This window comes from Calidris pugnax, unplaced genomic scaffold (assembly GCF_001431845.1).
Source record: "Calidris pugnax isolate Ruff unplaced genomic scaffold, ASM143184v1 scaffold44, whole genome shotgun sequence".
Classification (NCBI taxonomy): Eukaryota; Metazoa; Chordata; class Aves; order Charadriiformes; family Scolopacidae; genus Calidris; species Calidris pugnax.
Window position 1 is genome coordinate 8,447,722 of NW_015094506.1, and position 12,432 is coordinate 8,460,153.

The 12,432-nt window shown below is 37.0% G+C and overlaps 1 protein-coding gene across 1 annotated transcript in view; it reads left to right on the forward strand.

The window, feature by feature from the left end:
* ANKS1B (ankyrin repeat and sterile alpha motif domain containing 1B) overlaps positions 1 to 12,432 on the forward strand; it is a 455,905-nt gene that overhangs the window by 243,258 nt on the left and 200,215 nt on the right. The window lies entirely within an intron of this gene.

Below are 12,432 nucleotides of genomic sequence, written 5' to 3' on the forward strand. Positions count from 1 at the left end.
AGAAATGCATGTGCAGTTTGAAATTTTTAAACTGCAAGTCTATGAAGTCTTTAGCATCAATTATAGGACTGCAGTGTAGGGAACACAGCCATACATTTGGGTTTGATTCTGCACTTCCTTGTATCTTATTAACAGCTGTAAAGTGAACACGGATGTTTAAGCTGCAATGGCAGAATTGCTGGGTGGGGGGAGTCGTGCAGCTAAAGCCAATATGAGATGTTACAGAAAGCGAAGGCGATTCTTGTTTCAGGCAAAACTGTTTTCAGTCACTGACATTCTCTTATGCATGTCAGTCACTCTCACACTCTATACCCAAAAGCACCAAGGTGTCCATGCATTTGTGGACACAAGTTGCTTGTCCATGGTGATTTATGTGTGATGTGGAAGGCTGACTATTGCATTTTCATTGCATCTGTTGAGGTCCTTTTGCTTAGCAATAGCAAACTTGGTTTTGGATAGATCTTTAGGAATCAGCAGTTGCTATTGTATGGTCCTTTTGATCCAAAATTTTGTTTACTTCACTGGTGCTCATTGTTTTGCTTCCTTACCTTGGATATTTTAGGGCTGAAGTCTGTCTTCCTTTTGGACTAACAGGTAGATGAATATCACATGAGATGATGTTGTTGCTGTCCTCCTGCATAGTGTAGGGTCCGCTGCCAGTAAATCATCTGTGCTGTTGTTTTATCAGAGCACGCTCCTCCTTGTCTTGACAGAAACACATTCCTTAGAGTTTTACCACTGTCAGCTGTGTCCTTGGTTATCAATACAGACCATACCTTTAACCCTTTGTAGCTTGGTTCTGGTGTTTTCACACGGGTTTTCTATTCATGCAATATTCATACCAATCTTCATATTTCTTCTACAAATCTCAGCATTTTGAGTTATTTGAATGGTAATGTAAGTGTATGTAAGCGACTAGATTATAAAATAGTGGAGAACAGAAGCCATATAGCTGTAAACTATGTAGAAGAAATATTTGGGGCATTTATTTACTGAGAACATGATAGTCATAATGCATTGGATGCCACTGAACTTACCCAAAGATCATATTAATTCTACAGAAAAAATCACAAATAATTGGATTAATGTTTTGTTGACTTCTACATTGTAAAAGCCTAAATAAGACATAAAGATACGTCGGTTTTAATGATCCATTGAGTCCCAAAACAAACTTTACAGAAGACTGGGCAAACTGCAGGATAATTGTAGAGCTTTTAGCTATGTTTTATGATAAACGCAATGGGAGTTGGATGCAAAAAGCTGCAAGCATTTCTTTTATTTTCTGTTATTCATGTATTCCTATTATATGGGAAATTTTACCCTGTAGTGTCATAAATGTAATATTCAGCTATATGCTCTTCATACACCAATTAATCAGAGCTGTTTTTGAAACAGCCTACTACAAATGAAAACACAGTCTAAACAGAAAATACAATAAAAATGTAATTCATCAGACCATATTTACCCATGTAGTCTCCAACTCTGATGCATTTTCTTTTTATGTTTCCACTCTCTTGTAAGTGCCTATAAACATATACATTTTATCTCGGTCCATGATTTTCCTGTTCAAAGTTAGGCTTCTTTTTCCAAAACTGTTTGCAAAGCAATTCAATCATTATATTCAAAGAGCTAAATAAATGAATTCTGGCATATGTCTTCTAGAAGGAATAGAGAAGATTGACAGCAAACAGAGAAACTTAAGAAAATGGAACTATAATATTATAAATATTGACATTCATCAGTGAGTAAATGTATAACCTAATTCTTGTCAATTTTGTATGTAGTCTATTTGCGACCATCAGGTCTTGTCATGCTAAATTTAGATACTCTGCAATAGGATTGCTTGAGCAAAGGAATCTTTTACAAACTCTCTTTTAATTGGAGGATTAACATGTAATTTTGACTGACTTAATATACTGAGACTTTTCAGAGGTACTGTCACATCAGATGTAACATTCTAGTGAAATAGCATAGGAGATTCAGACCCCATTCTGGTACTGAAATTTTCTTCTTTGGAAAAAGTTTAATCCTTGTCAGTCTGGTCAGTGGTGCTGTTATTTCTGAGTAACCAAACTGTATTTTTTAATCAGAGAATTAATACAAAAGATATATTCTTCCTTAGAGAGCATATAGTAAAATGTTTGTCAGGCCTAAAGATACTTTTTGCTTATTTTGTAGAAAGAAGTCTCAGAAATGGGTGTAATGCACTGAATCCCACAATCTCTTCTTTCATGTAGTTATTAACCTGATATCTGATCCTTACATTCTGCTGTTAAATACAGTTAGAACAGAAATCTATATGACCACGGACATGACAAATTTCAGTGCAATTGAATATACTAGTCAAATCTGTGAAAATTCAAGTAGTATACTTGACTGTGTTTAGAGCCTTGTTTCAGTATTTTTTAAATATTCTCACATTAAATAACTTCCCAGTAGAAGGAGTGAGAGATACTGATTTATAAAGAAGACATGCATGTTAATAAGTACATAAGGCATGAAGTAGACCTACATCATATTCATAAGCACACAGAATACAAATCTCAGGAAATCATATTCATTGACTTCCAAGGATGTGAAGCTCAGAAATATTGTCAAGTAATAGTAAAATGGAGAGTGAAGTAGTATGATGTTTAAGCATGTTTAGGGACAATGCTGAGAACTGTATACATTACTGTATTACTGAGGAAATCACTCAGGTGAATAAAAGTTATTCTCACTTTAAAAGTTTGGATATGCCTGTGTATGGCCTGGCCTTACAAAATTGCACTGATACAAACAAAACCAGTTGTGAAACTGCTTAAAAATAATATTACTCACATTACTTCCTGGATTCTATTGGTAGTAAATTGGTCTCTAACTCTTAAGAGGATTTGAAAACATTTCTGAGGATGATAATGTTAATGCTCCAATCTCCTCTTCCTGGTCAATTCTCTCCTCTGTCAGACCTATCCCTGCAGTCACTGAGCTGTACATACTATATCTTTTTGCACGATAGGGTTGAATATTGCTGAGCTATGCCCATCTAGACAGGAGATAAAAGGATCAACAAAGCTAGATTGCAGACTGCAGAACTTGAAAAAATGGATTAAAACATTTTTCAAAGTTATTTCCAGTAGGACTGAGATCTTGCCTGTTTCTCCACTGAAGCATGACAGTCCAGGGGAGCACTAATAATCTATGTCATCTCCACAAGGACAGTTTGGCTGGATTTCACAAAGTTTATGCCAGAGAGTCTGTCCATGTGCCTAAAAAGTGACAAGCTAATGGTGCCCTCATTCTATAATGCTCTCATAATCATTCTACTGTAATCCAGAGGTTAAGAAATATTTTTTTCAATCCATGATAAATGACATGAAAGTAATGATCAGATTACTTGAGAGTTTTAGAAGTAACTTGCTTTGGTTCAGCTTTTTCCTTGCAGTTTAATCTGAACCTTGCAACTATGTAATCATTTACACCCATGCATTTCAATATTTAATTCAGTTGGTGTCACTAAATTGAACAGCATTTATTCCTTAAAGCAGAATCAAGTTCAATACTAAGTTAAAAAATACATGCAGAATAGAAATTAGCACCTCAGTGGAGTTAAAAGTATCTGATGAAAAGTGAGGCTTTCACCACCTGTGGCCGGGAAATACTTTAAAGAGAACAGATTATTCCTTACTTCTAATATAGACTGAATGAAAACGATAAAGTGATTACTACGGGCAGATATCTAAAACTTTGTTCAACATCTTTGATGGTCTTTTGTATGAGATAACAGGTATTACTCTTACAATTATGTTAGGGTTAGAGATGTTGTGGCAAGTGAGAATGTAATGAAGTTTGTCTTTCATGAATTATATAGTGATCTAAGTCTACTAAAACTGAATTAATAATGGTTTCTTGAAAGTTCAGTTGATTCACTCATGTTTCCCTCTTAATCTAGTAGTCTTTAGATTTAAATAGATATGAATCCTTGGAAGCTCACATTTCTAGTAATCACAAGAACTTCACATGCTAGTTAAAAATCTTTGGCTTATTATAGAATTTGCAGCACACAGAATTGTTTCTAGTTTTAGTTCCACCTACAGAAAATGAAATAATTTAGAATATTGAACTAACTAGAGTGTATTCATTTGCTTTCTCCCCTAGACTGTTAGCCTGAGTTCATTATTGTAACACTAGAATCAGTATTTTATTGTTTCATTGCCCTCTATTCAGGATGATGTTGTATTTGAATGCCTTCAAATAATTCAAAAATTATTTGCTAGTCACTACTTACTACCCCTACTTCATAACCCATAATACCAGGAACTTCCCAAAATTATTTTCCTACTTTTATTCAATGCTGCCTTTAGCTCTTGGTTTTAGGTTATTGTGTTATTACAAATCTAAGATGGCTGTGGTTAAATTATTGATTGCTAACATGAATTTGCATTAAATGCTAATAACAGCATTTAGTGTAAATTTGTGAATTGTTCTGGTACCTATTTCTTAAATATATTTACTATTCATGACTCTGCATATGAGTTATATTATTTTTTATTAATTGTGCAATTTGACTGGTTTTCTATTTACGGGATATGATGGACCAGCTCAGTTACTTAGTGCTACTTTTGTTTTCTGGTAGGCTATTTGAGATGTTTTATAGAGTATAATTCCAAAGAATAAATTATCTTGTCAATACACAAATCCCACTATTTGCATATGAATATGGCACTCATATATAGACCAGCCATTCTTCTCAAATTTATGCAAGCAAAAAATCCACATTCATGGAAGTTTTCAAACAGCAAATAGCAGGGAATGTGGCTAAACAGCTCCAGACCAGCATTTAAGAGAATAACCGTAGGTGTTGATTTTGATTATTAAACCACCTCTAGTTTTGATCTTGTTTGTAGCAGAGGAAATGATCAGTAAGATATTACAAAACATTAGCAAAACCAGTCTGACGAGTACATTTTCAGCTAACCTGTACCTGTAGGACCACTTGAGCTCTTGCTGAGATCCATTAGCCTTGACAAAAGAATGATGGAAAGAATAATGCCTGGAGTACAGTTTCTTAAACTTGTCTGGAAAGTTGCATTTCTATCTTTCCAATTTTAAGACAAATAGCCATGTAAGACTAAGTACAATGCCATGGGAGGTGCCTGCACTGTCTAGAGGCATCAACACAGATTCCTGAAACAGGATTGTAGTCTCTGTCAGTGGGTAGGTGAGGCCAGTTCAGAGTTCCTGCTCCAGAGGTGGGAAAGTGAGAGTCAAGCAGTCAGTACGAGGGAGCTCACAGAGAGGATGAACAGGGTTTATATAACCTCATCCATATGCAAACAGTCCAGTGAGTTGCCAGAGCTGTGCCAGCATGCCACCCACTCAAGTAACATCTTTATTATTCATTGAAAGATGCTGCAGTTTTCTTTTGGTGTTGCAGAGCCTGTGTTAGCAGGGGAGAAATATATACAGAAGGTGGTTAGATTTAGAGTTTTTATGTAATAAAGCAAGTTCCTATTGAGAACCGGACTTTTTGTCAGGGAACAGAGAGGACCAGATATTCTCTAATGGCAGTGAGCTGTGCCCTCACACATAGCGTGCAGTCCCATGGGGGCCAGTGCAGAGCCTGGTACTGGTAACAGGCCCCTGAGAGATGACTTCGCTCAGGGTCCGTTAAGGGAGCCCAGCCAGGAGTAAAAGGAGATTGGGTCAGAGACAGAAATGGAGACAAGGCTGTAACAAGGGTTCATGTTCCATTCAGGAATCAGGGCTGAAGATAGGACTGGAAAAAAAGCCACTATGTACGTCTGAGAGGTCTGTTCAGGAGATGAACTACCTACAGCGTAGGTCCAGCATCGATCCATTAGATCGGACCAGAGACTGGCAGTGCTGTTGCACTGATGGGGTAGGGACTGATGAACTCAGGCTGAACTGAAATGGGGTCCTGCGCCATAAGCAGCATGGGGAGAGGTGTCTGAAGATGTTGGACATGGATAGCAAGACCCCATTGGTGCCCTCAGGGCCCTGACTCCTCTGGTTTTTACTCGTTTTATGATTTTGTCTTATCACATCAGTGAAATGTGGTAAATTGTGTCTGATTTACCTATTATTATTTTCTGAGATTTTGAATGTTCTAGGAATAAAGTAGGTAAGGGGTAGTTCAGTGCTATCCTTTAGTAAAAAGCTTCAAGTTAAGTTGGCTCCCATTTAAACATATTTTTTCCAGTACAGATTTAGAGTATCGTCTTTACAATTAGCTGCTGGTTAATGATGAAGAGCTAATGCACGTAGCAGGTGTTGTCCTGTATGTAATCTAAAAAACTGTTGAAGTTTTACTTCAAATATCTAAATCCAACTTGTCTCAACTCTAGACAAATCTCAGGGGATAATTTAATCTCAGATAAGTAATTTAATTTTAAAAGGAACATTTTTTACCTAAAGGCTTGACAGGGAAAGTGGGAGAAAAATAAGTAAAAGGAAAGAGGTAGATGTGAAACAAAACAACAGATTGTTGTTTCTGCACATGAAGGATGACAAAAGAGCAAATGATCATAACTTACAAGGAGAATAAGTAGAAGATAAATAGGGAGTGTAGAAAAGGAATTATAAAGTGAAGCTAGAAAGAACAGGAAGGAGAGAAGGGAATTCACCTGATCAGTTCAAAGGAGGTCACTCTAAAATACGGTGCATCGGGGGCAAGGGAACCTCTGAGCCCAAGAAGGCAAAAGAAAACAGAAGCACAGTGCCACACTGTCTCAGGTGGAATCTGATTTGTAAAATAACTCCAGGAGAGATCCTTAACATTCCATCTTATATACTTTCAAGATCCATAACTTCAAAGTTAGTTATGATAGTTTACTGAAGTGTCAGTACAGGCTTCTTGTTTCCACAGATCTCCACAGGACCTTGCAGCAGTTACCAAATCTATGAAATTACGGATGCCATTTATTTCATGGCTGTATTTAACTTCTTGAGGCATCTCTGTGCAGTGTGTTCTGTCAAACCTTTTTTGAACAGTTTCTTCAAATATTTCTCTGTTAACCAGTTCTGCTTGTTTGCTAGTCCAGTGTTGCTTAGCACAGAGCTGTACAAAGATTTGCTCAAATATGAAATTACATAAATTTGTTTTTATGGTGCCAGGAATTACAGCATAAAGGGTTGGGCATGCATGGTATTTTTAGCAAGATTACGTAGTATACATTTATATATATATACAGTCCGTATACTAGTTTTTAATGTTAGTCTAAAATCTTTACTGAACTAAACAAAATATTTTGATTGGTCATGGTATCATGCAAATTTTCAAGTTTTTTTTTCTTGCCAGACAAAAACAGTGAAAATGATTACTCATAGGTGGTGAATGTAGTGTTACTACTATCATGTAAAAGTTCTTCAGGCAAGCACAGAAATTGCTTGAAGAAACTAACTCATTTTTTCAGAAAATGCTCTTAACTTTCATTGAAGACAGCATAATGATGTACATTTACACCTTGGTTATGAATACGATTCCTTAAAAAATGATAGACAATTGAAAGCACATTGTCCTGCCAAAGGAATTTTTATTAGATAGAATAATTTCATAGTATAGTGGGAATTCACTGAAATTTGGCTTCATATCACATGATCACCACTGCCTCCAGCAGTAGGAGCTCCTTCAGTGCTCGTGAAGAAGGAAGAAATACAGCTAAATTCTAATTGCATCTTAACTGTATCTTTAATAAGAGCAATACAAGGTTACAGTAACCTATTACCCTTGTGGTGGCATCCAAAAGGCAGAATCACATTCCCTCCACCTCCTCCATTTCCCATTGAACAGAGTTACAGAGGAAGGGTGGAAGATGAACCCAGCTCTCCCTGCAGTCCTCTTTCTCCCAGCATATTTCATCAACCACCAAAATGTCTAGTTTTTTCTCCAAAATTAGACAAAACTATGGCCACAAAATTCCATGAAGGACTTTCAAGCATAATGACATTTCTCTTTCAGGAAGGCTTTTAGCTGCAGATTGCTGGAACTGGAAGAGGGCTAGGAAAGGATCACTGCATGTCCATCTTGTTCTTATATTTTTCTGTAGGCATCTAATAGTAGCCACTGTGAATGAAACTGGTGAATGGCTGAAGCTAGATGAATCTGTGGTGTGATCCAATGCAGTTGATCCTGTGGTCTCACAGTGAAGCATCCATATGTTACCATATACCATACATATATTGCTCAGCATCATAGTAAGGGCAGTCTTCAATAGAACAAGGTGCCCTGAGTCCTAGTCCAGTGGCTGTGCTCTAGAAAAGAGATCTTTTAATTTTCCAATAAGTTCTTTCCCTCATTCACTGAACAGGATGGGTTCTGAAGGAGACTAAGTTGAAGTTGCCAAAGCGATCAACTGAACATGAAAAATATCCTAACTTCGAGGTGTCTGTAATAAATATATGTTTCATGATGGAATGGAGTACTTCAACTGAGCTGTTCCTGATAATACATCAACAGTCAGAAACACAAACTCATAGAAAGGCCATTGGGGTTCATGAAGTACAGTTGACAAGTAAAAATCATCTGTCAAGTAAAATGAATTGTCTTTGCTGACTTTGTAGTTATAGTTATTATAGATACAGTTATTGTACTTATGGAGTGGTAATGTAGAGGTATAATAAATATTGGTATAAAAATCAGAAAAGGAGTGTGAGGATGATTTTGCTAGTCAATGAGGGTTGTTTCATTAGCTTGCATTAGCTGTGGTCTGAGAATTATTTTTTTGCATTCTGAGCACAAGCATAAGCAATGGAAGGTAACCTTTAGATTATAAATACTAGGTAGTGTTATTTAAAATCAAGCTGTTTCTACTGATTTTGTTTTGCTTCTGTATATGCCATGAAAACTATCTCTAAAAGTACTTTCAGGAAGATATTCAGCATAACCAAACATGATCATCCAAAGTGGCGTCATGATCCAAAAAGCTAGGCTGCTGGCAGAAGTTACAGATTTTATGTAGGGCATCCAGGTTTTTTAGTTTTATGAAAAAGATCATTTAAAATCTATTAATTTTGAGTAGCCTAATAACATAACTGAAATGCAGAAAATAAAGCAGAATCTTGCATACACTTCTTGGAACCTGCTATACTTCTCCCATAATAAACTTTCTTTAGTTATATTGGTCTGCTGGATGTTAGGCATAGTTTTTCTCATACAATATCCTGTTCCTAGCTATTCTTATCTCCTCTCTGGGAATACATGTCATTAGATTAGTTTATTCACTAGAACACCCAGTTACAGTAACTTTGCTCTAGCACAAGTTCTGTTGCAATGTCAAGAGAGAACTTTTTTTATCCAGCTGAAATCTTAAATACAAATGGGAAAATGATATCCCATTTAGGGATTTCCCATTTAGGGAAAAGGCTGAAAGCTTTTATTAAAGAAGAAAGTTTACAGTACTCACTCTAGCATCAATTTATTCCCCAGTTCTGCTAAACTGGCTGTCAGCTTACATAAAAGATTCGTCCTTTCATATGGTGATATAGTCTGCACTTGGTCAGTATTATCAATTCAAAATATCAAATTTCTTGGTCAGTAGCTACTAAAATTCTCCAGATTTTGATTCCTTAACACTAGAAGTGTTTATCAATATTTGACAGCTATCAACCTACTAAAGAAAATGTTTTATAATAATCTATTTGTGATGATTGGGGGAGCACCTCCTCTACAAATAACCACTGCATTTCTTTCTTTTCCTCATTGGAAAAATAAAGAAAGAAAAATGAAGAAACAAAAATCCACATTGGTAACAGTACAGACAATTAAATAGAGGAGACCTTAAATTCCTTTGTATTTAGAGCAAATCTGCCTTAAAACATGTTTGAAATCATGTGCTGTCTGATATCACAGATTCAGTCAATTCCAAACCCCACAATAAAGATATTCTGAGTCTCACTGGGAACGAGACGTCTTGTAGAAATTATCGTATAGCATACCAGATGGTATCTTTCTTACAGACATCACTTCAATGTGCTGCTTCTCTTGCCTTGAAGAAGAAAGAACCAAGTATTGCTATCCCTATAAGAGACCAATGCGTCAGTTTTCCCATTCAGGAATAGGTACATCTTTTTTGATTGTGGTATAACAGAAGGGTTATCATGGGATTTATGTTCTTTGAAACCATAGGAAAGCACAGTAGTATGTAAATATGTTGCAGGTGAGACCATCTCATACAGTCTGCATGGCATTCTTCAAGATCTGGACCAGCTTTAGGCATAGGCAAAGTAGGCGCTGCCTGCGGCGGCACACTGGTGAGGCTGGCACTGAATTAGAGACTAGCAAAATGAAGAGATCGCCGTTTAGTCTCAAAAGAATAGCACCTGCTTCAGGTCCCACTTGCACTGGCTCGGAAAAACATTCCAAGCTTTCCCCCCGAGATAAGTCTCCCGGACTTGCAAAGAACAAGGAGATCTAAAGAGCTGCACGTTCCCATTACGAAAGGCTTCATCCCCACAATCCTGGCTCTGCTCTGTGCCCACCTTTGCCTTACTACTACCTTTGGCAGAAGAAGGAAGGGAAAAAAGTCTTGCATATGAAAAGATACTTCAGCCATGAGACAATAATCAGGGATGAGGACAAGGCAGCAAGCTGACTCTGCTTCTCCTTATTTTCTTTTCCCTTGCTGAGCAACCTTATATTGTGTTGGTGGGCTCAGACACTTATTTATGCTGGCAGGGGACAGAGTTGGAGGAGAGTGTGCAGTGGAACCAGCAGTGCTATAATCATCCAGTGCTCGGGCCATGGAGGTAGTTAGACACAGTACCAACAGCTACATGAGGAAATGTGTCTAGGGAGCCACTGAAAAACTGAATTTTGCCTACACTGTTGCAAGGCATTGAGCCAAGCAGTTCTCATCACCGGCAGCCTAACTTCCATGCTGTTTATAGAAAGGTAAGGAAGAAGCAGTTTGACCACAAAACTGGTATATTAATTACTGGCTGTGCCTTATTGTGGGCAGAACATTTTTTTTGGTGGGGGACACCAGATGCAGAGACATTTGTGTCTATGTGTTTATGGGAAAAATAGTAGTTGATCATGCATAGTCTTTTCAAAGAGTGGGATTGTGCTTCACTAGGTCTCTTTCTGATATAAATTTTTCTGCTTATGGGGGAAAGAAGACAAAGTCAGGAATACTTTTCAAAGGAATTCATAATTTCTCAGTCAAATAAGAAAAATTCAGCAAGGATTTAATTCTCAACTTGTTTAAAATAATGTTGTGAATTTGTTCTTTGAAGAGCTTGCCCAGCCTTTTAAATTTGCTTGCCCAAGGGAAGTCCACTATATTTCAACTCAACATAGCCTACCCTCCTCCTTGCAGCCTTGCTACTGGTTGGGCACAACTCTGAAGGGATTGTGCTCTGTCTATGTACAAAGATATTGATTCACAGTAGAAAAACTCTGGAAAATAGGATTTACAGACAGGCATGAACAAACGCACTTGTCTCTCATGAGACCTATATTCCTACCAGTTTGGTATATCTACTTTCTCTGAAAAAAATAAATTATCCATTAATATGTTTGAAGTACATTTAGCTATTTGTGCACACTGTACTCTTCCCAAAAACATGTGGTCTACATTGCATATGTTCACACGGTATTGCTATTAAACACTTGAGAAAACTCCTAAAAGTTTCTTCAGCAATTACAGATTTACCATTTCCTGCTAAGCCTTCAGTACTTTGTTGAGAGCCTTAATGAACCTTTCATGCTTTGCATAGTAGTGTATCAAATCAGTAAGAAGACCTGAGTAATGTAAAATCTCATAACAGAGCTGTCTTAGGCAACTTTCCAACCTTGTGAAATATCTTCTATGGCCCAACTAAAATTATTCTACAAAATCATTATGGATTTCAGTTTCAGCATGAGGTGTCCCACAAATCCAAGCAGCAATATCAGTGATGGGTCATTCTGGTTTTGTTCAAGGACTAGTCAGGTTGGAGCTGAAACTCTTACAGTATTGTTAATTTTAAATATACATCTAAGTTTGGAGTCTGTTCTGTGACTGCTCAAAGACCTTCTGCATGTCACTTGCAGAGACTTTATAACATGTTGGTCAGACTGTAGATTTGGATTTCTATGAAACAGTTTTCTGCCATAGTATCATCAATCTCAAATGATGCCCTTGACAGATACCTATAATTTCCTTATGCTTGGAAAGAAATTTCTCCTTAGAGATGTACATTGCTTGAGATTCACAGTGGGCAAAAAACCAAAGAGATGTGTTCAGTAAATGAAGTTCTGCTGGACTGGATTTTTCTTAGGATTGTATCCTGAATATACCCCCTTTTTTGCTAAGTCCTTTGATCACGTTATAAAAAGCAAAAAGTTTAGTACGCATTTCTCTCAGAACAAGGGTGTAAAGTATTTCCATCTTGAGGGAAACTGTCTCAAAAAATGGAACAATGATGGAAAATACATCATGAGGTATTTAG